Source organism: Pan paniscus, chromosome 2 (genome assembly GCF_029289425.2).
Source record: "Pan paniscus chromosome 2, NHGRI_mPanPan1-v2.0_pri, whole genome shotgun sequence".
Lineage (NCBI taxonomy): Eukaryota > Metazoa > Chordata > Mammalia > Primates > Hominidae > Pan > Pan paniscus.
The window spans coordinates 81,621,776-81,646,614 of NC_085926.1; the positions used below are offsets into that span (position 1 = coordinate 81,621,776).

Below are 24,839 nucleotides of genomic sequence, written 5' to 3' on the forward strand. Positions count from 1 at the left end.
CCCAGGAAAGAGAATTTATACCGAAGGCAGAAAATATCAGGTTCAAAATTCTAAGGAATGTTTTAATTAATGGAAATGTAAACAAATGTCTGGTAGGGTAAGAACAGTTGCTGAAAAGCAAGGAGAGTTTTATGATTTTAGTAGTCTGAAGAGATCTATACAGCACAGGGCTTGCCACAATGTTCCAACACAATCCTTCCCTTTTTATGTTACATGGATTGAATTTTATTTATTGCTGGTTGTACTCCAGAAAACCTAAGGTTATAGCTATCTAGCATCTCAAATAGATCTGTCCATTTATTTTATAAACGTAGCCAAATTATGCCTACTTTATTGTCCTGAATCACAGAAAAGGCTATGAACTACAACTTTCGGTTTCTTTCTCTAGTCTCTTTCCAAATGCAGGAGTGGCAAAGACTTGTGATATATTGCTACATAGATAATGAATGTGCAGGTCTGTTAGTGTGTGGTGGAGGGGTGTCGTGGTGGGGGTGTGTGTGTGTATGTGTGTGTGTATTTGTGTATCTTATTTAGGTAATTCTATCTTTACTTCTGTGATCTAGAGTACACATTAAACTTAAACAGTCATCATTAAAAATGACAGTTCTGCTAGCTAGCCATTTGTAGAAGACTGAAACTGGACCCTCCCTTACACCATATACAAAAATTAACTCAAGATGGATTAAAGACTTAAATCTAAAGCTAAAACTATAAAAACCCTGAAAGACACCCTAGGCAATACCATTCAGGACACAGGCGAGGGCAAAGATTTCATGACGAAGACACCAAAAGCAAAAACTGACAGATGGGATCTAATTAAACTAGGGAGATTTTGCACAGAAAAAGAAATTATCAACAGGGTAAATGGACAACCTACAGAATGAGAGACAATTTTTGCAAACTATGCATCTGACAAAGTTCTAATATTCAGCATCTATAAGGAACTCAAATTTACAAGGAAAAAAACAAACACACCAACAAAAAAGTAGGCAAAGGACATGAACAGACACTTTTCAAAAGAAGATATACAAGCAGCCAACAATCATATGAAATAAAGCTCAACATCACGGATCCCTAGAGGAATGCAAAACTACAAAGAGACACCATCTCACACCAGGCAGAAGGGCCATTATTAAAAAGTCAAAAAATAACAGATGCTGGCGAGATTGTGGAGAAGGAACACTTAAACACCATTGGTAGGAATGATATATTCCTACCAATAAATTAGTTTGAACATTGTGGAAGACAGTGTGGTGATTACTCAAAGACCTAAAGACAGAAATACGATTTAACCTAGCAATCTCGTTACAGGGTACATACTCAAAGGAAAATAATTCAGTCTATTATAAAGACACATGCAGGCACATGTTCACTGCAGCACTATTCACAATGGAAAAATCAGGTAATAAACCTAAATGTCCACCAATGACAGACTAGATAAAGAAAATGTGGTACACATACACCATGGAATGCTATGCAGCTATTAAAAAGCATGAGATCATGTTCTGTGCAGGGACATGAATGGAGTTGGAGGCCATTATCCTTAGCAAACTAACACAGAAACGGAAAACCAAATACTGCATGTTCTCACTTAAGCAGAGCTAAATGAGGAGAACACATGGACGCATAAAGAGGAACGACACACTCTGGGGCCTACCAGAGGGTGGAGGGTGGGAGGAGGGAAGAGGATCAGGAAAAATAACTAATGGGTACTAGGCTTAATACGTTGGTGATGAAATAATCTGTACAATGAACCCCCATGACACAAGTTTACCTATATGACAAATCTGCACTTGTACTCCTGAACTTAAAACATAAGTCAAAAAAAATGAGAGTTCTGATATTTTAATTACTTTTCAAAACTATTTATGGCCATGTGACCTTTATGATTATATTTCTTTCAATGGAAAATATCCAGTTAGTTTTTTTTTATCTCCTTGACTTTAGCTTTTAAAAATCCCCCAATATTATAATATTTCTAAAATAAAATTTATAAGAAAGTAATGTGGAATTAAACAGAGAACTTGCCCGGGCACGGTGGCTCACGCCTGTAATCCCAGCACTTTGGGAGGCCGAGGTGGGCAGATCACGAGGTCAGGAGATCGAGACCATCCTGGCTAACACTGTGAAACCCTGTCTCTACTAAAAATACAAAAAATTAGCCAGGTGGCGGGCACCTGTAGTCCCAGCGACTTGGGAGGCTGAGGCAGGAGAATAGCGTGAACCTGGGAGGTGGAGCTTGCAGTGAGCCAAGATTGCACCACTGCACTCCAGCCTGGGTGACAGAGCAAGACTCCGTCTCAAAAACAAACAAACAAAAAAACAGAGAACTTACTAATGAATGTAATCAAAGCAAATTTTAAAATACAAAAAAAGCCAAATGCAACTTTTTTCTTTATACATATATGTGTGTGTGTATATATATATGTGTATATATATATATTTGTTATTAGATTATCTTAAAATTTTAATGACCTTGAAAAAAGCAAGATCTTCATGAATAAGCTAAATATGCATTCAAATGTGTGAACACTGTCTTCGTTAAAAGTTTAAATGACAACCGTACATTTTAATTAAGTGCAAAACAGAAGCATATTTCTATTATAGTCTAGGATGTGCTCATTTCATCAACAAAAGGTTTCTGGTTTTACACTACAAAATAAACTCCAATCCCTGCAAGTATGCTTCTTCAGCCATACATTTTTAGAAACTGTACAATGCAAAATAGCAATAAAACAAGCTCAAAGGATGAGGGGCTCAAATGTCACTATCTACCAGGTTAATTATTGGATTACTATGCTTTTTGAAATGTATTTTCATGCAAATTATTAGTTTATTTTTAAGCATGCTTAATGACACACATCAGTAAATAGCAAATCAAATGGTAATACAAAATTTTGAGTACTACCTATTTCTCTATGTAAATAGGACAATTATTCTAAATACTTTACGGAATACTTCTGACTAACCTACTTAGAAACTTTTCTGTATCCTAGAAGATTATATAACTTAAACTAAAAAGTGTCACTGTTTCTCAATAATTTGAGAAGGAAGAAAAATAGAAAAATGTGCTCACACTTCTGCACTAACCTCTTCCTAAAACTGCTGCTGTCTGTCTGTGCCTTTAGGATTATCCAAAGAACTTGTAAATTCAATTTTCTGATGAAGCGATGGCAATTATTTAAAACTGAAAAAGAAAAAAATAACAGATTTTTATTCACCTTTTTAACCACATCTTTTATTATCAAAATGAGTTTACACCCTGCAGACTCAACACCTTTTTTAAAAAAAATTGTGCTTTTAAACTCAAAATAATTTTGATTCAGGCTATAAACACCTTCCCCCAAACAAACTTACTCTGGGAACAGCCTTCAATGCAGTCAAGTGCAATATAGCTAAATAAAAACATAATTGGAAACGGGGACGTCTCTGAAAAATAAAGACAATCATAAGCAGTAAGAAAGCATTATCTGAGCCATTTCAGGCAGAAAGACAGGGATAGGAGACAGCATTCTAAAACACTAAAATATGGTGAGTATCTCCATGAGCTTTAGGGTCTAACAACTGCATTCTAATTCCAGTCCTACCAATTGCTAACTGTGTGTCTCTGAGTAAGTTACTTACTTCCTGGAGGCTCAGTCTCTCATTTGTAAATGGAGGTAACACATCAGAGGGTGGGTGTAGACATTAACTGAAGCAATCTATTATTGAGTGCTTAACACCCTATGTAGCACTGGGAAAAGTACTCAAATTACTAGCTGCTGTGGCTATTATTACTATAGACCCTGGCTCACTTAAATTGCTGTCTCAAGAGATGAAAAATATAAAAGTGGGTCTATTAATTCTTTATTTTACTTTTTATACTTGACTTGGCCTCTTCTTCCTTTATGATCTTTATTTCTATTCCTCTTTCTCTGTGTCTTTGTTCTCACTAGAATTTGCTATTTAAAAATTTTTACATTAAAGTTTAATCATACAGTACATAGAACTCTTTGAGGACTAGAGTCTTTTTTTAAATTTTAGGGTTTGTCTTTTTTTTTTTTTTATAAAAAAGAAGGTACTTCTCAAGTTTATGAGAAATACTGAGAGAGCTTTTGGTGACAATCCTACCTGAAAATTAAATACCTACACACACTCTCCTGCACCTGCCTTGATTTTTCACCATAGTATTATCAGCTTTTAACATATTATAAATTTAATTATTACATTTTTGCTTCTCAGCCTTTTGGCTAAGATCAAGTGTAGTATCTGTTCTTATCAGTTGAATTTTTGTCTCTCATTATTAAAATACAATCTATATAAGAAATTTCTTTTTTTTCTCTGCCATATAGGACCTAGATTAGAATCTGGCATTTGAGTGAGTGTCTTTTCATTATTTTCCTTTGCAGTCTCCTCCTTGGGTTTTAATTTTTAATCTATGCATGTTTTTGCTAAACTTTGAGAAATAATTTCATACTACTTTGGTCATCAAAGACCAAACTTGAATTTTTCCCTTTGTTTCACAGAGTTAACATGTAAGATCTGTATAAATATAACTTCTATCACAATTCCATTTCATTACCTATAAAGTTTAACTTAGACATTTTAAAAGACTTCATATTCTTTATAAATTTATAACAGAATATTTATAATATAAAAATCCTTCATTTTGGATAATTTATAATAAATGCATGTTAGTTTGAAGCAATTAATTCTCAAGTTAACTATTCTGATTGGTATGAGCCTTGAAGATAAACATTTTATATAATTCTTAGTTGACATGGATACATGATTCCAGGTTTATTCAAGTCAGCACAAACTCAAAGACTTTCCATATCTACTTTACTGGTTAGCTTTCTCTATAAAAACGACTGAACTTAAGCACAGAACATCAAAGGGGTTTGTCAAAATAATATATCTAATATTTTGGCAGGGCCAGAATATGCTCTTAGGTATAACAGTTTCTACCACTCTACCACCATCTTGCAGATAAAGCCTGCAAAGTGCATAAACTTTAATATATTTAAAATTTGGAAATCTGATTATTTTAGCTGTGGTGGTAGAAACATAATTTTTCTTTATTTGAAGTCTTAACTTACTTGGTGTAACATATAGTTAATGTATAGTCCTCTTTCTCTTTTAAGACTAGATAGAAAATCACAGTACAGGTCTCACTCAGTGCTTTAGAAAGCCGAAGAACAGGGGCTAAACTAGTGTCCCATGAAAAACTGTAAAGCAAAGCTTGCAGGTGTGCATATCTGCATCATCACTTCAGTCTTTCCTGAGCACTTCTGGGCACATAGCCCGTAACTACATCAGATTAATTATTGTGAGGAGAAAGATTCAAAGTAAACATTTCCCCATATGCATTTAAAAAATTGGGTACATTTTATACTGTTTGGGTGATGGATGCACCAAAATCTCAATCACCACTAAAGAACTTACTCATGTAACCAAACACCACCTGTTCCCCAAAAACCTATGGAAATAAAAAATAAAAAATAAGCAAAGGGAGTTTTAAACACACATGCACAGGGATATTTTATACAAACTTTCAGTTATAAGATGAGTAAGTTCTGAAGCTGTAATGTACAATACAGTGACTACAGTTAATAATAATGTGTTATATACTTGAAATTTGCTGAGAGCTGACCGTAAGCATTCTCACACACACACAAGAAAATGGTCACTATGTGAGGTGAGGAATATGTTAATTAGCTTGATTGTAGTAACCATCTCACAAGGTATATGTATATCAAAACATCACACTGTACTTTAAATATAGATAATTTTTATTTATCAGTTATGCTTTAAAACAAAAATAAACAATGGGGAAAGGACTCCCTATTTAATAAATGGTGCTGGGTAATTGACTAGTCATATGAAGAAGAATGATAGTAGACCTCGACCTTTCACCATATACAAAAATTAACTCAAGATGGACAAAAGATTTAAATGTAAGAACTCAAACTATAAAAACCCTAGAAGAAAACCTAGGAAATACCTTTCTTGACATCAGTCTTTGCAAACAATTTATGGCTAACTCATCAAAAGCAACTGAAACAAAAACAAAAATTGACAAGTGGGACTTAAACTAAAGAGCTTCTGAACAGCAAAAGAAACAATCAACAGAGTAAACAGACAACATACAGAATGGGAGAAAATATTTGCAAGTTATGAATCTGACAAATGTTTAATATCCAGAGTCTTATGGAATTCATAAGGAACTTAAACACTCAACAAGCGAAAACCAAATAACCCCATTAGAAAATGGGCAAAAGACATGACCAGACACTTCTTACAAGAAGACATACAAGCGTTCACCAAACACATGAAAAAAATGCTCAACATCACTAATTATTAGAGAAATGCATGTCAAAACCACAATGAGATACCGTTTTACACCAGACACAATGGCTATTATTAAAAAGTCAAAAAACAACAGATGCTGACAAGGCTGCAGAGAAAAGGGAACACTTATATACTGTTGGTGGGAAGTAAATTAGTTCAGCCCCCGTGTAAAGCAGCTTGTAAATGTCTCAAATAACTGAAAACAGAACTACCATTCAACCCAGCAATCTCACTACCGGCTACATATCCAAAGGAAAATAAATTGTCCTACAAGAAAAAAAAAAAAAAGACATATGCACTTGTATGTTTATCACAATACGATTTACAATAGGAAAGGCAGGGAATCAACGTAGGTGCCCAGGAATGGTGGATTGGATAAAGAAAATGTGGTATATGTATGCCATGGAATGCTACACAGCCATTGAAAAGATGAAACCATATCTTTTGCAGCAACATGGATGTAGCTAGAGGTCATTATCTTAAGTGAATTAACACAGGAACAGAAAACCAAATACTGCATGTTCTCACTTATAAGTGGGAGCTGAACATTGGGTACACATGAACATAAAGATGGAAACAATAGATACTGGGGATTACTAGAGCCGGGAGAGTGGGATGGAGGCAGTGTCTGAAAAAATACCTACTGGGTGCTATGCTCACTACCTGGCTGATAGGATCATTCACAACCCAAAACTTCGCAACACACAAACGAAAACAAAAGCAAGCAAACAAAAGAACCTCATGTAACAAACCTGTACATGTATGCTATGAATCTAAATAAAAGTAGAACTTAAAAAGATATATATACATACAGCTGGAAAAAATTTTTCCACTAACATTCATCTGTGCTTTTGAGTGTCAGAAACCAGGATGGTATTACCCTGCAGAAAAACATTTAGTCAAAGGCATCATTAACCTCTACAAATATAAATAGAGAAAAAAACCAAAATTAGTGAGACACACTTCATGTACTTCAATGGCATTTCTAGAGGGCAACAAAAAGATGAATTATCTGGTGACCAAATGTAAAACTGTACTGAATTTAGAGAAACTAGATTTAAATCACATTTATTCAATGACTAGAAATACAACCTTGTGAAAATTATAAATCTTTCTGATCCTCACATGTAGATTGAGGACAAAAAATGCTTGCCTAACCAGTATCACTGGAGATGATGTGAGGATAAGATGGGTTAATGTAAATAAAAGTATTCACATATTGTAAATTGCCATGCAAATTTAACTTTTGGTACTAATTTTGATCTCTTAAAATAAGCTTGTATTTCAGACACATGATTCATACGACTAATCTAATTAAATTCTCATAAAAATTGAAAAAAAATAAGCTTATATATATCTTAACCCAAGTAATTTTGTTTAATTTGAATGGGCTGAGCTGGGTTATACTAGAGTTTTTCAGTTTCAAAAATTTATAATTCCATGCTGCCCAGTTTTGCCTAACAGTCATTAAACATCACAAAATTGCCCACTGCTTGGTGAATAGGGCATAGGTCAAGGTGGGGAGAATCATTAGGGAACATCTTCATAGAGCTGATAGCTGAAGGGTGGGTGAATTTTTCAGGGAAAAGTGCAAGAAAAATGAATAAATGGATTTAGATCTTAAAAAAGATAACATGAAGAATAGGTGGAAAGAAAAAGAAATCAAGACAGTGCTGCAGGATACAGAGAAAGGGAAATAAGAAAGAAAGGTGGGCAAATAGTACAAGAGTGAGGAAGCGATTTAACAGGGAGCAGAAGAGTTTCAATTCCAGTACTGCGAAAGGACTGAAAGGAATCACTGTGTCGTGGTGAAATGGGAACTAGGACATGCGAAAAAACAAAAATCAAAAACAAAACACTATGTGCTAGAGGGCAAAGAGTTGGAGTTCTGTCTTAGGAAAATCAAGGCCCGGAAAGGCAAATATATCCTCGTTTTGTCTTCACCCATGTAATAAAGGTGTTTATTGTTTTGTTCCCCCCAAAAAAAACAAAAAACAAAAAGTAGGACAATAGAAAAAAGACAACAGACAGGATTAGTACCTACTTGTCTTTCTTTTTTATAAAAATTCATTTTTATTATAAAGTTTCTAATGCATTTTTAGAAGATGATGACAGTAAGGATGTCCATTACCCTTATTACTTGCTAAGCTCAAACGTGGGCGACACTGTTGTTAAGCCTTGCATGCATGTTAACTAATCATGAACTAATTTAATTCTGACAACAGTTCTATGAATAGGTGTTCTAGAGATAATAACCAAGAAACAAAGAGGCTATTTTCAAAACAAAACTAAGTGGCAGAGATGGAACTTGAACCTCAGATAGTCAATATTCTAGAGCTCAAGCTAACCACTATCCTTGCAATGAGAGCAAATTTCTTTATGTTTACAAATATAAGAACAAGAAATACCTATTACCTCTGGAGATCTTTGTTACATGAGCCAATGGGAAATAAAAATGTTAGAAGAAGAGAACAAACTGAAGAAAATAATGTTTCAGAATTAGAAAATAATGCTACTACAGGAGAAAATTGTTTTTCCTTTGTTTTCTTCGGCTGGCAAAAAGGACAGATGTTAATAGGGAGGCTGGCAAAGTGAAAACTGGCTCTCTCTCTAAATAACAAAGAACACATGAGAAAAAAAAAACCCAGTAATGTTTATAATTTTACATACAAACATAATAATTTTTCATTTTAATTAATGTTCTTGAAATAAAATGATCATTGTGTGACAATAAAAGGTACTGAGTGTAATCATTTCATTCAGTTATATGTTAATTAAATAATTTTATTTGATATTATCTAAACACTTTCCTTATTCAACAGCTGATACCACATAACTACAAAAAATAACCATAATTAATTTTGTAAATTAATGCTTATTTATAGGAATTAATTAGGCATTTTCCCATCATTAGGCCAACAGAAACTACATTAATAGAATTAGAGATGGTTCTTATGCATGATTACAACTGAATCCACTGCTTCCAAGAACACACTGTTTTTGGCTCTAATATTTCCAACTTTCTCTGAGAAACAGAAACTTCTTTTGGTTGCAGCTTTCAAAAATGCTTAGGAGCCCGTAGGTAATTTTAGTGAGCCAGTAATTATATCACATCTTAATTTTAAGAAATCATCTGGGATACTCAGGTAATACTTTTATGTAAATAAAACACCGACCACTCAGTTTGATCCTGTGAGATTCTGATTAAGAAGAGCTTCACGGAAAATGTCAGAAACACGAATAATATCTCACTTAGGCAGGCAGGAGATACTCATTGAAAAAGGTAATTTCTACTGGCCAGAAGGAAAATTAATATAACATCCATGTCAGAAATTTAGTTTAGACATAGAATGCTCTATTTAAAACACACTGGTATCAGGTATAAAGATGACTAATACAATTTATTTTTTAAATAGAAAAAAAAACCATATATTTTGGATAAACTAAGTAAAGCCTAACTTTAAAAGGAAAGGCTCAATGTGAAATCTTTCAGGCCAATGATACTACTGCACCAGCCTAGCTCATTTTATCGCACTTTATTGCACTTTACAAATACACATTTTTACAAATTGAAGATTTGTAGCAACGCTGCATCCAGCAAGTGTATTCGTGCCATTTTCCAATAGCATGTGTTCACTTTGTGTCTCTGTGTCACATTTTGGTAGTTCTTGCATTATTTCAAACTTTTTCATTATTAATATATATTAATATATGATTGTCTATTCATAATTATATTATTTTTACATTATCATTATGTCTATGATGATGATCTGTGACCAGTGATCCTTGTTACTATTGTAATTGTTTTGGGGCACCACAAATCATGCACATATGCAACCACAAACTTAATAAATGTGTGTGTTGACTCCTCCAACCTACTGGCCGTTCCCTTGTCTCTTCCCCTTTTCTTGGGCCTCCGTATTGTCTAAGACCATATTGAATTTAGCCCAATTAATAACCCTACAATAGCCTCTAGGAGTTCAAATGAAAAGAAGAGGGGCATGTCTCTCACTTTAAATCAAAAACTAGAAATGATTAAGCTTAGTGAGAAAGGCATGTTCAAAGTTGAGACAGGACAAAGGCTAGGTCCCTTATGCCAAAGAGTTAGCCAAGTTGTGAACACAAAGGAAAAGTTCTTCAAAGAAATAAGAAGTGCTACTCTAGTGAACGCATGAGTGATAGGACAGTGAACACCAGCCTACTGCTGATAGGAAGAAGTTTTTGGTGGTCTGAATCTAAGATCAAACTAGCCACAACATTCCCATAAGTCAAAGCCTAATCCAGCAAGGCCCTAGCTCTCTTCAATTCTATGAAGGCTGGGAGAGGTGAGGAAGCTGCAGAAGAAAAGTTTAAAGCTAGGAGAGACTGGTTCTTAAGGTTTAAGGAATAAAGACATCTTCATAACATAAAAGTTTAAGGTGAAGTAGCAAGTGCTGATGTAGAAGCTGTAGCAAGTTTTCCAGAAGATCTAGCTAGGATATTGATAAAGGTGACTACACTAAACAATGGATTTTCAATGTAGATGAAGCAGGCTTCCATTGAAAGATGCCATCTGGGACTATCATAACTACTGGGAAGACAGTGCCTGGTTTCAAAGCTCCAAAGAACAGGATGACTCTCTTGTTATGGGCTAATGCAGCTGGTGACTTTGAGTTGAAGCCAATGTTCATTTACCGTTTCCAAAAACCTATGCCCTTATGAATTATGCTAAAGTCTACTCTGCTTGTGCTCTATAAATGTAACCACAAAGCCTGGATGACAGCATGTCTGTTTACAGCATGGTTTACTGAGCCTGTAAGCCCAAGCTTGAGACCTATTGCTCAGAAAAAAGATTCCTTTCAAATATTACCTGATTGATGAAAGCATCTGGTCACCCAAGAGCTCTGACTGAGATGTACAAGGAAATTAACGTTGTTTTCAAGCCATCTAATACAACATGCACTCTGCACCCTATGGATCGAGAAGTAATTTCAACTTTCAACTCTTATTAAGAAATATATTTTGTAAGACTATAGCTGTCATAAGCAGTGATTCCTCTAATGAATCTCGGCAAAGCAAATTGAAAATCTTCTGGAAAGGATTCACCATTCTAGATGCCATTAAGAACATTTGTGATTCATGGGAGGAGGTTAAAATATCAACACAATAGGAGTTTGGAAGAAGTTAATTCCAACTCTCATAGATGACTTTGAGGAACTCAAGACTTCAGTGGAAGAACTAACTGCAGATGCAGTGGAAATAGAAAGATAACTAGAATTAGAAGTGAAACCTAAAGACGTGACTGAAATGCTGCAGTCTCATGATAAAACTTTAATGGATGAGGAATTGTTTCTTACAGATGAGCAAAGAATATGGTTTCTTGAGATGGAGTCTATTACTGATGAAGATGCCAGAGATGGCAACAAATGATGTGGAATATAATATAAACCTAGGTAATCTTTATCAACTAAGTGGTGGGGTTTGAGAGGATTCACTCTAATTTTGAAAGAGTTCTACTGTGGGTAAAATGTTACCAAACAGCATCACATGTTACAGAGAAATCTTTCATAAAAGGAAGAGTCAATCCATGTAATAAACTTCATTGTTGTCTTAGCCACCACAACCTTTAGAAACCCCACCCTGATCAGTCAGGAGCCATTAATATCAAGGCAAGAGCCTCCATGAGCAAAAAGATTATGACTTACAGAAGGCTCAGATGACCATTAACATCTTTTAGCATACAGTATTTTTAAATTATGGCATGTACATTGTTTTTTAGACATAAGGCTATTGCACACTTATTAGACTACAGTATAGTATAAACATAACTTCTATATGTATTGTGAACCAAAAAATTTGTGTGACTTGCTATATTGCAATATTTGCTTTATTCCAGTGGTCTGGAACCCAATCTGCACTGTCTCCAAGTTATGCCTGTAGATTGCCTTCTTCCATATTTGCAGTCTAGGAAAATAAATGGTTAGCTAATGTGGTAATGAGTATAAAATACTTTCAGAGTGCAGGACATATATTAAGTTTATAAGAGACAGTAGATCTTATTATGAAGATCTGCTCAGCAAGCACATCATAGTATAATAATACATTAATTGTGAATTCTACAAAATTATGATGTATTTTATTGATAATAGCTTATCAATTTTTATACCATTTAATTAAATTACTGTTTTAAGGGAGAAGCAAATCATTTTAGTACTATTTGTCTTTTAATTACATAATTTTAAACCTTCAGGAGTTATTTCACCACTAGGTAGCTACATACTCCATTTATCCATCCATCCTTCCATCTGTCAGTCAGTCTATCAGTTCATCAACCCTCTATCCATACTCCTATCAGAGATTTAGCTCTCTGTTTACAGGTACCTAGTGTATTCCAAGTAAACATATCATTGTTGATATATGGGTAATACTCTGTCTTATCATCCATCTCGAAGTTTCCAAACACATAATAGTATCTCCTTTTTAAAAATTGATGAAAATGATCACCTTGGGCACAAATGTTCCTCCCCCCACCAACCCCAATGAAGGATACTATTACTAGGTGATTATGCACTGTCTTCTTTAAAGGTTATGACAATATTTCTGATATATTTTTCCTCCAGAAGGGCAAGAAATAGAAGACAGAAATTTTGACTGGGCTATTGTTAGATGACTTTCTGAAGTGAAGAGACCGTCATTGCACAACTGAGCTATGAAACAAAAAAACCAGAACTGCTGTTAAATATTTGACAGCACCGTGATGGCTATTCAAAACAACAGGACCCTGGTCCCCCTTCAAGAAAAAACCCCAAAACTAAATACATTCATGTGAAGTAAGGGCTTGCTCACTATTCATTACTGCCTATAATCTTATGAATATATATTTAGGCAATCTAAAAGTGTTATAGCAGTTGCAATATTTTAATCATGCAAAATATTTTTCTTACTTGGTGATTCATCCCTAATTCCTGGGTAGAGAAATGAAGCTAAATCATAGGCTTTTTATGACCAGGGAGGTGAGGGTACTGGTCTGTCATTATCATTAAATCATAGGGATTGTTAGACAGTGTTTAGCAATGAAAAAATGATCAAAAGGACCTCTATGTTTAAAAGTTTTAGTCATTTCAAAACTAAAGAAAGTGAACCTAAGCAATGAGCATGCATCCATTATGAAGCTATTTTAAAAAAGGAGGACCTATATTAAATATAAAATTGTTAGTAGGATCATCTGTCTCAGCTCTCATAAAGCTCATCATCAATAAATTGCAGCATAACATAAAGGAAAAAGAAACATGCCCGTATCTGGTGAAAGTCACTGTGTAGAACTTCTGGAGAAAACCCTGAATTTGCTTTTTTACCAAAGTATCTAAAACCTGGAAAACTAGAAAGTTGAGATGCTCTATTTAGTCAGACCAGAAATTATCCTTTACATATATAATCTGGATAGAATGTGGTAGTTAGCTAATCCTAAATTAAGTCCTTTGTTTTTATTTGTTGCAAAAAGCATAGATTCTAATAAACACAGTGTTACATCACCACACTTCAAAGCCTTCTGTAAACCAAGCAACTCACCGCAACATCTCTGCCTTCAGCAATCACACTGCAGTAAATCATCCAAGTGACTTTATTTGCTTATTAGAAACTCTGTGTACAGGTTGCAAATGTCAGAGTATGAATTTACATTTTAAAAAGTGCATCTTGCAGTGGTTTAATGAAAATATTTCAACTATCTCTGGTCAAATTCAACTATTTATACCTCTGCTCTCTTGGGTTTAAAGATTTAGTCCTAGATTCACATATTCTTCACAAGCCACACCTCATGAACACTCCTCTTAACGTCTCAACATTGTAACAGTTTGAAATGCCATTTGGAAAGGGGGCTGTTACTACACTATCATTTCCACTCCCACCTCAAAAGTATGCTGATAAATAATTTAAACATTTGATTCTTGTGTTGTTTATGGTCTCAGAATGATATTTATCTGTATATACCAACACAAATACTTTATAAATAAGCTGGGGGGGGGGTTAAATTTTCTATTGTATATCATGTATTAACTTAAACTGATGTAATACATCAGTTTAACTCTGAAAATAGAACCATGACACATTCATATTCTACTCTAGAATACAGAAAAAAATCACAATAATTGACCTTCGCATGTAAGTTTTGCTTTAAAATTATTTTTCTTCTTGTGGAAGATGGCAAACAAGATCACCAAGAAGAATTTCTGGGGAAGAATTTGTCAGAGGTTATGGCAGGGCAGTGAGAAAAGTGAGTTGATTAGAAAGAAACCTGCCTGGGCCACGAGTCTGTATGTAATTTTCTTATTCTACTTATATTACCAGAAGTATTTTCAAAATTATTTTGAACATTACAGAAATAAATCATCAATAATACCACCATTGCTACCACCCCCAACCACATGTACATACTCCAGGAACAGAAGGAGGCACCAGGGTGTAATAGAAAGAATACGGGCTATGGAAAACACTGCTTAACCTTTACCTGCCATGGGCTGGAGGGAAGGCTTCAGTTAATTAAAGGCCTCAGTCTCTACAACGTGCCTTATAGTGTGGCCCAAAATACAGTCACAAGTTGCTTTGTGCACTTCACTTTATTGTGCTTTGCAGACACTGTGTTTTTTTCAATTGAAAGTTTGTGGAAACCCTGGCTGGGCAACTCTGTCGGTGCCATTTTTCCAACAGTATATGCTCACTGCATGTCTCCGCATCACATTTTGGTAATTATCGCAACGTTTCAAACTTTTTCATTATTACTATACTATATTAAACTGAATACTTTATAAAAATGATTAGCAAATAGAAGGCCCACAAAAGAGGGGCCCTAATACTCACATTCTCCCCACATCATTTAAAATGTGGTATAATCATTTGTATTGTTCAAATGCATTAGAAAGAGCACTCTGGTCTTGGGAACAGAGTATTCTTTCTGATTTAATGCCAACTTGATAATGTTCTAGGTGAATAAATGCCACTAAAGAAATATAATAATGATTCTGATGATATAAAAGGCATTATGTTTCTTTCTTTACAGCTAAACAATGTGAAAACTTAAGTGAATATAATACATCAGGAAAATGTATTTTATCTTTCTAAGCATGAAATATGAAACCTGCCTATTTATTAAGTACATGTAGGTCTCAGCATTACCCACATTTCTATCTATTGTATTAAAGAATATTGGTGATTATTACACTGAAGATTAGCAGCTAAAAAGACAAATGTGAGAGTATACAGGCAAAAGGTTTTTGTTGTCGTTTTGTTTCTTGATTTTTTCCTAGAATATGGCTGTAGATTCTATTGCAGAAACAATAAGATGTCCTTTGGTAGTCACCATGAAGGCCACATTCAAAGCTTTATTGATACAAATCAGTCTTGCCTCTCAGTTTTCCAAACGTATCCTCTTATTTTGAAGAGATAGTTAAAAGCATCCTTAAACTGTTTCTTCTACCATGCCTGGCATTACCTCCAAAACAGCTCCCCTTCCAACAGTTTTTGGGATGGCAGTCACCATCTATTCTCCACAGGTTTGAGTGAAAATTGATGTCTTGCTATTTGATATACAAGATCTACAGGTTCAAAAAAATTGAACCTGTTCAAAAATTCAGACATGTTACCTATAGCAGGGTTATATTTCCTAGGGACAGAGGAAGTTTAAGTGGCTTCTTTAGAAAAGTTAAATTTGTTCTGGCACCAAATCCTGCTTCCCAGGGAATTAAAAATTTGATGAATTTTATTACTTGATTAACACATGCAATCTTGCCACTGCAGACTCTTCACAGTAAAAATCTGTATTCAATTCACTTGCTCAGTAGTTAGAAATACCAATGGCATAGAATATTTTGCTAAAGACAGAAAATATACCATTGAAATCCTAATTTTTAATACTTCGTATATCTGAATTCATTCTATAATATTGAACTACACTGTAGGTTAAAAGTACAAGAATAAAGTCAGAAAGATAAAAGGCCAAAATGAGACAAAAAATGCAAGGGAGAAGAAAAAGGACTCTTAAAGCTAAGCTTGGAACAACAAAAAGTTAAAAGAAGAGATCCATTTGCTGGTTATGGGAGATGCTACAATCCTAACAGATTAATAACAGAGAATTGTCCTGTAATATTCTTTTATCTTTTCTAATAGGTTAGAGGGTCAAAGTTAATATTGTACTTTTTCATGTTTAATGTTAAATTTGGGATTTTAGGTTGAAATTATTAACTGAATAAATAAAGAAAAAGGAAGATATGACATAATACTAGGATACGAAAGAAAAACCCAAGATTTTTATTTGGATGGAAATACAATGTGAAAGGAAAATGTGATGGCTGCCAGGAAAGCTAATGCAACTTTAACTCCGTGAATAAGAGAGCAGCATCAAAATAAAGGAAGGTAATGGGGCTCTGTATGTCATACTTGCCAGACCGTATCTAGAATATTCTGCTGTTAGTGTAAGAGGAATGTGAACAATGCTGGGTGCATTTTGATAAGGGAGATGAAATGGTAAGAGGTCTGGAAAGTATCATGAGAATCGATTTAAGAAACTAGCCGTATCTGGTCTGGAAGAGGAAAAACCAGGGAGAGGTGGTAATCTAAGAAGCATGTTAAATGCCTTTCTGATTTGAATAGCTGGCACATAGAACAGGTGTTAGCCTCAGAGTACAGAACTAATGCGTTGACTTTAAGATCACATTTTTATTTATTAAAAAACAATACTGTTTATCTTGTGAAACAGTGATATTCTTAGCACTGCAAAGTATTCGAATAACAGGTGATTATTTGTAAGAAATTTCTAGATGGGACTTCTGCACTGAATTGGGAGGGTGGAGCAGAGTACCTCACAAAAGGAAGATGTTGTGATTTCAATCTCAGAGTTACGGCTGGTGTTATTAAAATATACTTAATTAGAAGGTGCGTTGGAAATTATATTGGAAATGCTCGCCTGCTCCCTTCCTGCCCCCCCCAAATTTAAAATATATAAAGTAAAAAACATGATACAATTCTCCCATTACCTATTTAGACCATTACATCTTCAATACTTTGTGAGTATTCAAAGAGAATTATTAAAATGCAAATATTCTCAGAAAAAGCAATAACGTATGTGAATTTACTACTTGTTAACAGAAAGACATGGAAGAGATGGGTGGTAAGAATAATTAAAGCCCAAGTGGGCACAAATCTGTAACAGGCAAAATGTGGGAAATAGGTCAACAATATTTCTTCATGGTTCTCTTGGAGACCAAATAGATGACTGAGGATTCAACTATAATTTCTATAAAGAGACGGCTCAGTTTTCCAATGTCTGTATCATTGCAACTTATAACTAGTATAGCTTCCAGAAGAGGTGACTAATGTAAAAACATTCAGTATTTATTTATTAAAATAGAAAATTTTCGTGTAAAAATTACCTATAGACATTTAAGCAGATAACTAAATTTCAGAAGACCCAATTTGTGTCAAGATTTTCAAAACTGAACCAGGCTTTCATATACAGTGTAATTCTGTGTCAGTATATATAAACTAACATTTGGGGGTCTTGCTGACTTATGGGGGTCACAGTAATACACTATACTATATTATATATATATAATACATATATTATTATGTATGCTTTCATAATATTCAATATTTGTTAAAGTTAATATATTAATATATTTTAGATAGATCCTTATAGCTTGACCCAAGATTTTTCTCCTAAATATCATCATGGAAAATTCTATACATTTCCATTTGTTGACAATGATAAAATGATAGTTTAATTTAAATTTAAAATTGTTATGGGTATATAGTAGGTATATATGTTTATGGGGTACCTGAGATATTTTGATACAGGATACAATATGTAATAATCACATCAGGGTAAATAGAGTATCCATCATCTCAAGCATTTATCCTTTTTTTGTGTTACAAACATTCCTATTACACTTTTAGTTATTTTAAAATGTAGAATAAATTACTGTTGACTGCAGTCACCCTGTTGTGCTATCAAATATTAGGTCTTATTCATTCTATCAAACTATGCTTTTGTAGCCATTAAGCATTCCATTTCCCTCTCACTACCCCACTACCCTTCTCCAGCCTCTGGTAACCATCCTTCTACTCTCTTATCTACATGAGATCAACTGTTTTAATTTTTAGCTTCCATAAATGAGTGAAAACATGCAAAGTTAGTTTTTCTATTCCTGGCTTATTTCACTGAACATAATGACCTCCAGTTCCATCCATATTGTTGCAAATAACAAGATCTCATTCCTTTTATGGCTGAATAGTATTCCGTTGTGTATATGTACTATATTTTCTTTATTCATTCGTGTACTGATGGACACTTAGGCTGATTCCAAATCTTGGCTATAGTGAACAGTGCTACAATAAAAGAGGAGCGCAAATATCTGCTCCATATACTGATTTCTTTACTTTTGGGTGTATACCTAGCAGTGGGATTGCTGGATCATATGGTAGTTATATTTTTAGCTTTTCTGAGTAATCTCCATACTGTTCTCCATACTGGCTGTACTAACTGACAACACCACCAACAGTGTATGAGGGTTCTACTTGCTCCACATCCTCACCAGGATCGTTATTGCCTGTCTTTTGGAAAACAGTTATTTTAACTGGGGTGAGATTTCTCATTGTAGGTTTGATTTGCATTTCTTTTACAATCAGTGATGCTGAGCACCTTTCCATACACCTGTTTGTCATTTGTATGTCTTCTTTTGAGAGATGTATATTCAGATCTTCTGCCCGTTTTTAAATAAGATTATTAAATTTTTTCCTATTGTTTGAGCTCCTTATGTATTCTAGTTATTAATCCTTTGCCAGATGGACAGTTTGCAAATATTTTTCCCATAATGTGGATTGTCTCTTCCCTGTTTCCTTTGTTGTGCAGAAGCTTTCTAACTTGCGCTCATCTCATTTGTACGTTTTTGCTTTGATTGCCTATGCTTAGTTTAGGCATAAACTATGTCTAAGATTTCAGTCTTTAATCCACTTTGATTTGTTTTTTGTATATAATGAGAGATAGGGATCTAGCTTCATTTTTCCACATAAGGATATCCAGTTTTCCCAGCACCATCTATTGAGGAAACTGTCCTTTCCCCATTGTATGTTCTTGGCACCTTTGTTGAAAATGAGTTCACTATAGATACATGGATTGATTTCTGGTTTTATATTCTGTTCTACTGGTATTTGTGTCTGTTTTTATGGCATTACCATGCTGTTTTGGTCACTATAGCTCTGTAGTATAATTTGAAGTCAGGTAATATGATTGTTCCAGTTTTGTTCTTTTTGTGCAACATGTCTTTTGCTATTCTGGGTCTTTTATGATTTCAAGTAAATTTTAGGGTTGTTTTTCCATTTATTTGACAAATATCATTGGTATTTTGATAGGGATTCTTAATTTCGTTCTTGACCTAGCCTTGGATTGGTATGGTCATGGGTATACGGCCATTCAGGAATATATTGTTCTATTTGAATGTGTTTGTATAGTTTCTAAAATTCTTCTTGTTATTAATTTATGGTTTTATTCCATTTTGGTCAGAGAAGATGCTTGATATTATTTCAATATTTTTGAATATTTTAGGATTTCCTTTGTGGCCTAACATATGGTCTATTTTTAAGAATATTCCATCAATACCTAATTTATTGAGAGTTTGTAGCATGAAGGGCTGTTGAATTTTGTCAAAGGCCTTTTCTTCATCTATTGAGATAATCATGTGGTTTTTGTCGTTGGTTCTGTTTATATGCTGGATTACATTTATTGATTTGCATATGTTGAACCAGCCTTGCATCCCAGGGATGAAGCCCACTTGATCATGGTGGATAAGCGTTTTGATGTGCTGCTGGATTCGGTTTGCCAGTATTTTATTGAGGATTTTTGCATCAATGTTCATCAGGGATATTGGTCTAAAATTCTCTTTTATTTGTTGTGTCTCTGTGAGGCTTTGGTATCAGGATGATGCTGGCCTCACAAAATGAGTTAGGGAGGATTCCCTCTTTTTTTATTGATTGGAATAGTTTCAGAATGAATGGTACCAGCTCGTCCTTGTACCTCTGGTAGAATTCGGCTGTGAATCCATCTGGTCCTGGACTTTTTTTGGTTGGTAAGCTATTAATTATTGCCTCAATTTCAGAGCCTGTTATTGGTCTATTCAGAGATGCAACTTCTTCCTGGTTTAGTCTTGGGAGAGTGTATGTGTCGAGGAATTTACCCATTTCTTCTAGATTTTCTGGATTATTTGCGCAGAGGTGTTTCTAGTATTCTCTGATGGTAGTTTGTATTTCTGTGGGATTGGTGGTGATATCCCCTTTAACATTTTTTATTGCATCTACTTGATTCTTCTCTCTTTTCTTCTTTATTAGTCTTCCTAGCGGTCTATCAATTTTGTTGATCTTTTCAAAAAACCAGCTCATGGATTCATTGATTTTTTGAAGGGTTTTTTATGTCTCTATTTCCTTCAGTTCAGCTCTGATCTTAGTTATTTCTTGCCTTCTGCTAGCTTTTGAATGTGTTTGCTCTTGCTTCTCTAGTTCTTTTAATTGTGATGTTAGGGTGTCAATTTTAGATCTTTCCTGCTTTATCTTGTGGGCATTCAGTGCTATAAATTTCCATCTACACACTGCTTTGAATGTGTCTCACAGATTCTGGTATGTTGTGTCTATGTTTATGACAAACCCACAGCCAATATCATACTGAATGGGCAAAAACTAGAAGCATTCCCTTTGAAAACTGGTACAAGACAGGGATGCCCTCTCTCACCACTCCTATTCAACATAGTGTTGGAAGTTCTGGCCAGGGCAATCAGGCAGGAGAAAGAAATAAAGGGTAATCAATTAGGAAAAGAGGAAGTCAAATTGTCCCTGTTTGCAGATGACATGATTGTATATCTAGAAAAGCCCATTGTCTCAGCCCAAAATCTCCTTAAGCTGATAAGCAATTTCAGCAAAGTCTCAGGATACAAAATCATGTGCAAAAATCACAAGCATTCTTATACAACAATAACAGACAAACAGAGAGCCAAATCATGAGTGAACTCCCATTAACAATTGCTTCAAAGAGAATCAAATACCTAGGAATCCAACTTACAAGGGATGTTAAGGACCTCTTTAAGGAGAACTACAACCACTGCTCAATGAAATAAAAGAGGATACAAACAAATGGAAGAACATTCCCTGCTCATGGGTAGGAAGAATCAATATCATGAAAATGGCCATACTGCCCAAGGTAATTTACAGATTCAGTGCCATCCCCATCAAGCTACCAATGACTTTCTTCACAGAACTGGAAAAAACTACTTTAAAGTTCATATGGAACCAAAAAAGAGCCCTCATTGCCAAGTCAATCCTAAGTCAAAAGAACAAAGCTGGAGGCATCACGCTACCTGACTTCAAACTATACTACAAGGTGACAGTAACCAAAACAGCATGGTACTGGTACCAAAACAGAGATATAGACCAATGGAACAGAACAGAGCCCTCAGAAATAATGCCACATATCTACAACCATCTGATCTTTGACAAATCTGACAAAAACAAGCAATGGGGAAAGGATTCCCTATTTAATAAATGGTGCTGGGAAAACTGGCTAGCCATATGCAGAAAGGTGAAACTAGATCCCTTCCTTACGCCTTATACTAAAATTAATTCAAGATGGATTAAAGATTTAAATGTTAGACCTAAAACCATAAAAACCCTAGAAGAAAACCTAGGCAATACCATTCAGGACATAGGCATGGGAAAGGACTTCATGTCTAAAACACCAAAAGCAATGGGAACAAAAGCCAAAATTGACAGATGGGATCTAATTAAACTAAAGAGTTTCTGCACAGCAAAAGAAACTACCATCAGAGTGAACAGGCAACTTACAGAATGGGAGAAAATTTTTGCAATCTATTCATCTGACAAAGGGCTAATATCCAGAATCTACAATGAACTCAAACAAATTTACAAGAAAAAAACAACTCCATCAACAAATGGGCGAAGGATATGAACAGACACTTCTCAAAAGAAGACATTTATGCAGCCAAAAGACACATGAAAAAATGCTCATCATCACTGGCCATCAGAGAAATGCAAATCAAAACCACAATGAGATACCATCTCACACCAGTTTGAATGGCGATCATTAAAAAGTCAGGAAACAACAGGTGCTGGAGAGGATGTGGAGAAATAGGAATACTTTGACACTGTTGGTGGGAATGTAAACTAGTTCAACTATTGTGGAAGTCAGTGTGGCGATTCCTCAGGCATCTGGAACTAGAAATACCATTTGACCCAGCCATCCCATTACTGGGTATATACTCAAAGGATTATAAATCATGCTGCTATAAAGACACATGCACATGTATGTTTATTGCGGCACTATTCACAATAGCAAAGACTTGGAACCAACCCAAATGTCCAACAATGATAGACTGGATTAAGAAAATGTGACACATAAGCACCATGGAATACTATGCAGCCATAACAAATGATGAGTTCATGTCCTTTGTAGGGTCATGGATGAAGCTGGAAACCATCATTCTCAGCAAACTATCATAAGGACAAAAAACCAAACACTGCATGTTCTCACTCACAGGTGGGAATTGAACAATGAGAACACATGGACACAGGAAGGGGAACATCACACAGTGGGGCCTGTTGTGGGGTGGGGGGAGGGGGGAGGGGGGAGGGATAGCATTAGGAGATATACCTAATGTTAAATGACGAGTTAATGGGTGCAAGCACACCAACATGGCACATGTATACATATGTAACAAACCTGCATGTTATGCACATGTACCCTAAACTTAAAGTATAATTTAAAAAAAAGACATAATCATAAAACAAAACAAAACAAAACAAAACAAAAGAATGTTCCATGAGCTGAGGAGAACATGCCTTTTGCAGCCGTTGGATGAAATGTTCTGTAAATATGTATCAGGTGCATTTGGTCTATAATACAGATTACATCTCAGGTTTCTTTGTTGATTTCCTGCCTGAAAGATTTGTCCAAAGGTGAAGGTGGGGTATTGAAGTCTCCAGCTGTTATTGTATTGAGGTGTATCTCTCTGTTTAGCTCTAATAATATTTGCTTTATACATATGGATGCTCCAGTGTGGGGTGCATATCTAGTTGTTATATTCTCTTGTTGAATCGACCCTTTGTCATTATATAATGACCTTATTTGTCTCTTTTTATAAGTTTTGTCTCACAATCTATATTATCTGATATTCATGCAGCTACTCTTGCTGTTTTATGCTTTCTGTTTGCATAGAATATCTTTTTCCATCCCTTTATTTGCTAGTCTATGAGTGCTTTTATAGGTGAAGCATGTTTATTGTAGGCAGCAGATATTTAGGTTTTGTATTTTTATCCATTAAAGTACTCTGTTTTTGATTGGAGAGTTCAGTCCATTTACATTTAATGTTATTTCTGATAAGGACTTATTTCTGCCATTTTGTTTTTTGTTTTCTAGTTGTCTTGTTGTCTTCCTTCTTGTCTTCCTTGTTGTGAAGTTGATTGGTGATATGTTTTAATTTCTTGCTTTTTATTTTTTATCTATCTGTGGTAGGCTTTTTGATTTGTGGTTCTCATGAGGCTTGCAAGTAACATCATATAATCCACTATTTTAAACTGATGACAACTTAACTATGATTGCAAAAACAAACAAGCAAAGAGAAAAACTGATAAAAACTCTACCTTTTAACTTCATCTTGCCAGCATTTTAGCTTTTTGTTTGTATTTATATCTTATTATAATTTTGTCTATGTCTTAAAAAGCTGTTGTAGTTAGCTCGTGCAACACAATTGAGGCCTTATCATATTCCATATTTGTCTGTGTACTTATTATTACGAGTTTTGTGACTTAAGGTGATTTCTTATTGCTTATTAACATCCTTTTCTCTAAAACTGAAGTACTCCCTTTAGCATTTCTTGTAGGTCAGGTTTAGTGTTAACAAAATCCCTCAGCTTTTGTTTGTCTGGGAAAGTCTTAATTTCTCCTTCATATTTGGAGGATATTTTTGCTGGATATAACATTCTAGGATAAAAGTTTTGTTTTCCTTCAGCACTTTAAGTACGTCATGCCACTCTCTCCTGGCCTGTAAGGTTTCCACTGATAAGTATGCTGCTAGATGTATTGGAGCTCCTTTGTATGTTATTTGTTTATTTTCTCTTGCTGCTTTTAGGATCCTTTCTTTATCCTTGGCCTTTGGGAAATTGATTTTTAAATGTCTTGAGGTAGTATTATTTGGGTAAAATCTGCATTGTGTTCTATAACCTTCTTGTCCTTGAGTATTGATATCTTTCTCTGGGCTTGGAAAGTTCTCCGTTACTATCTCTTTGAATAAACTTTCTACCTGAATGAATCAATCTCTCTCTCTCTCTCTCTCTCTCTCTCTCCATCCTCTTTAAGGCCAATCACTTTTAGATTTGCTTTTTTGAGGCTATTTTCTAGATCCTGTAGGCATGCTTCATTCTTTTTTGTTTTTTGTCTTTTCTATGCATTTTCACATACCTTGTCTTCAAGCTCACTAATTC

General features: G+C 34.8%; 1 protein-coding gene and 1 non-coding gene across 2 annotated transcripts in view; one reads left to right on the forward strand and one right to left on the reverse strand.

Moving 5' to 3' along the window:
• GBE1 (1,4-alpha-glucan branching enzyme 1) overlaps positions 1-24,839 on the reverse strand; it is a 276,829-nt gene that overhangs the window by 15,544 nt on the left and 236,446 nt on the right. The gene's annotated exons all lie outside the window — the stretch shown is intronic.
• On the forward strand, positions 4,210-4,398 carry LOC112439528 (U2 spliceosomal RNA). Its single transcript, XR_003027795.2, has one exon. It is a non-coding gene; the product is annotated as a U2 spliceosomal RNA (small nuclear RNA).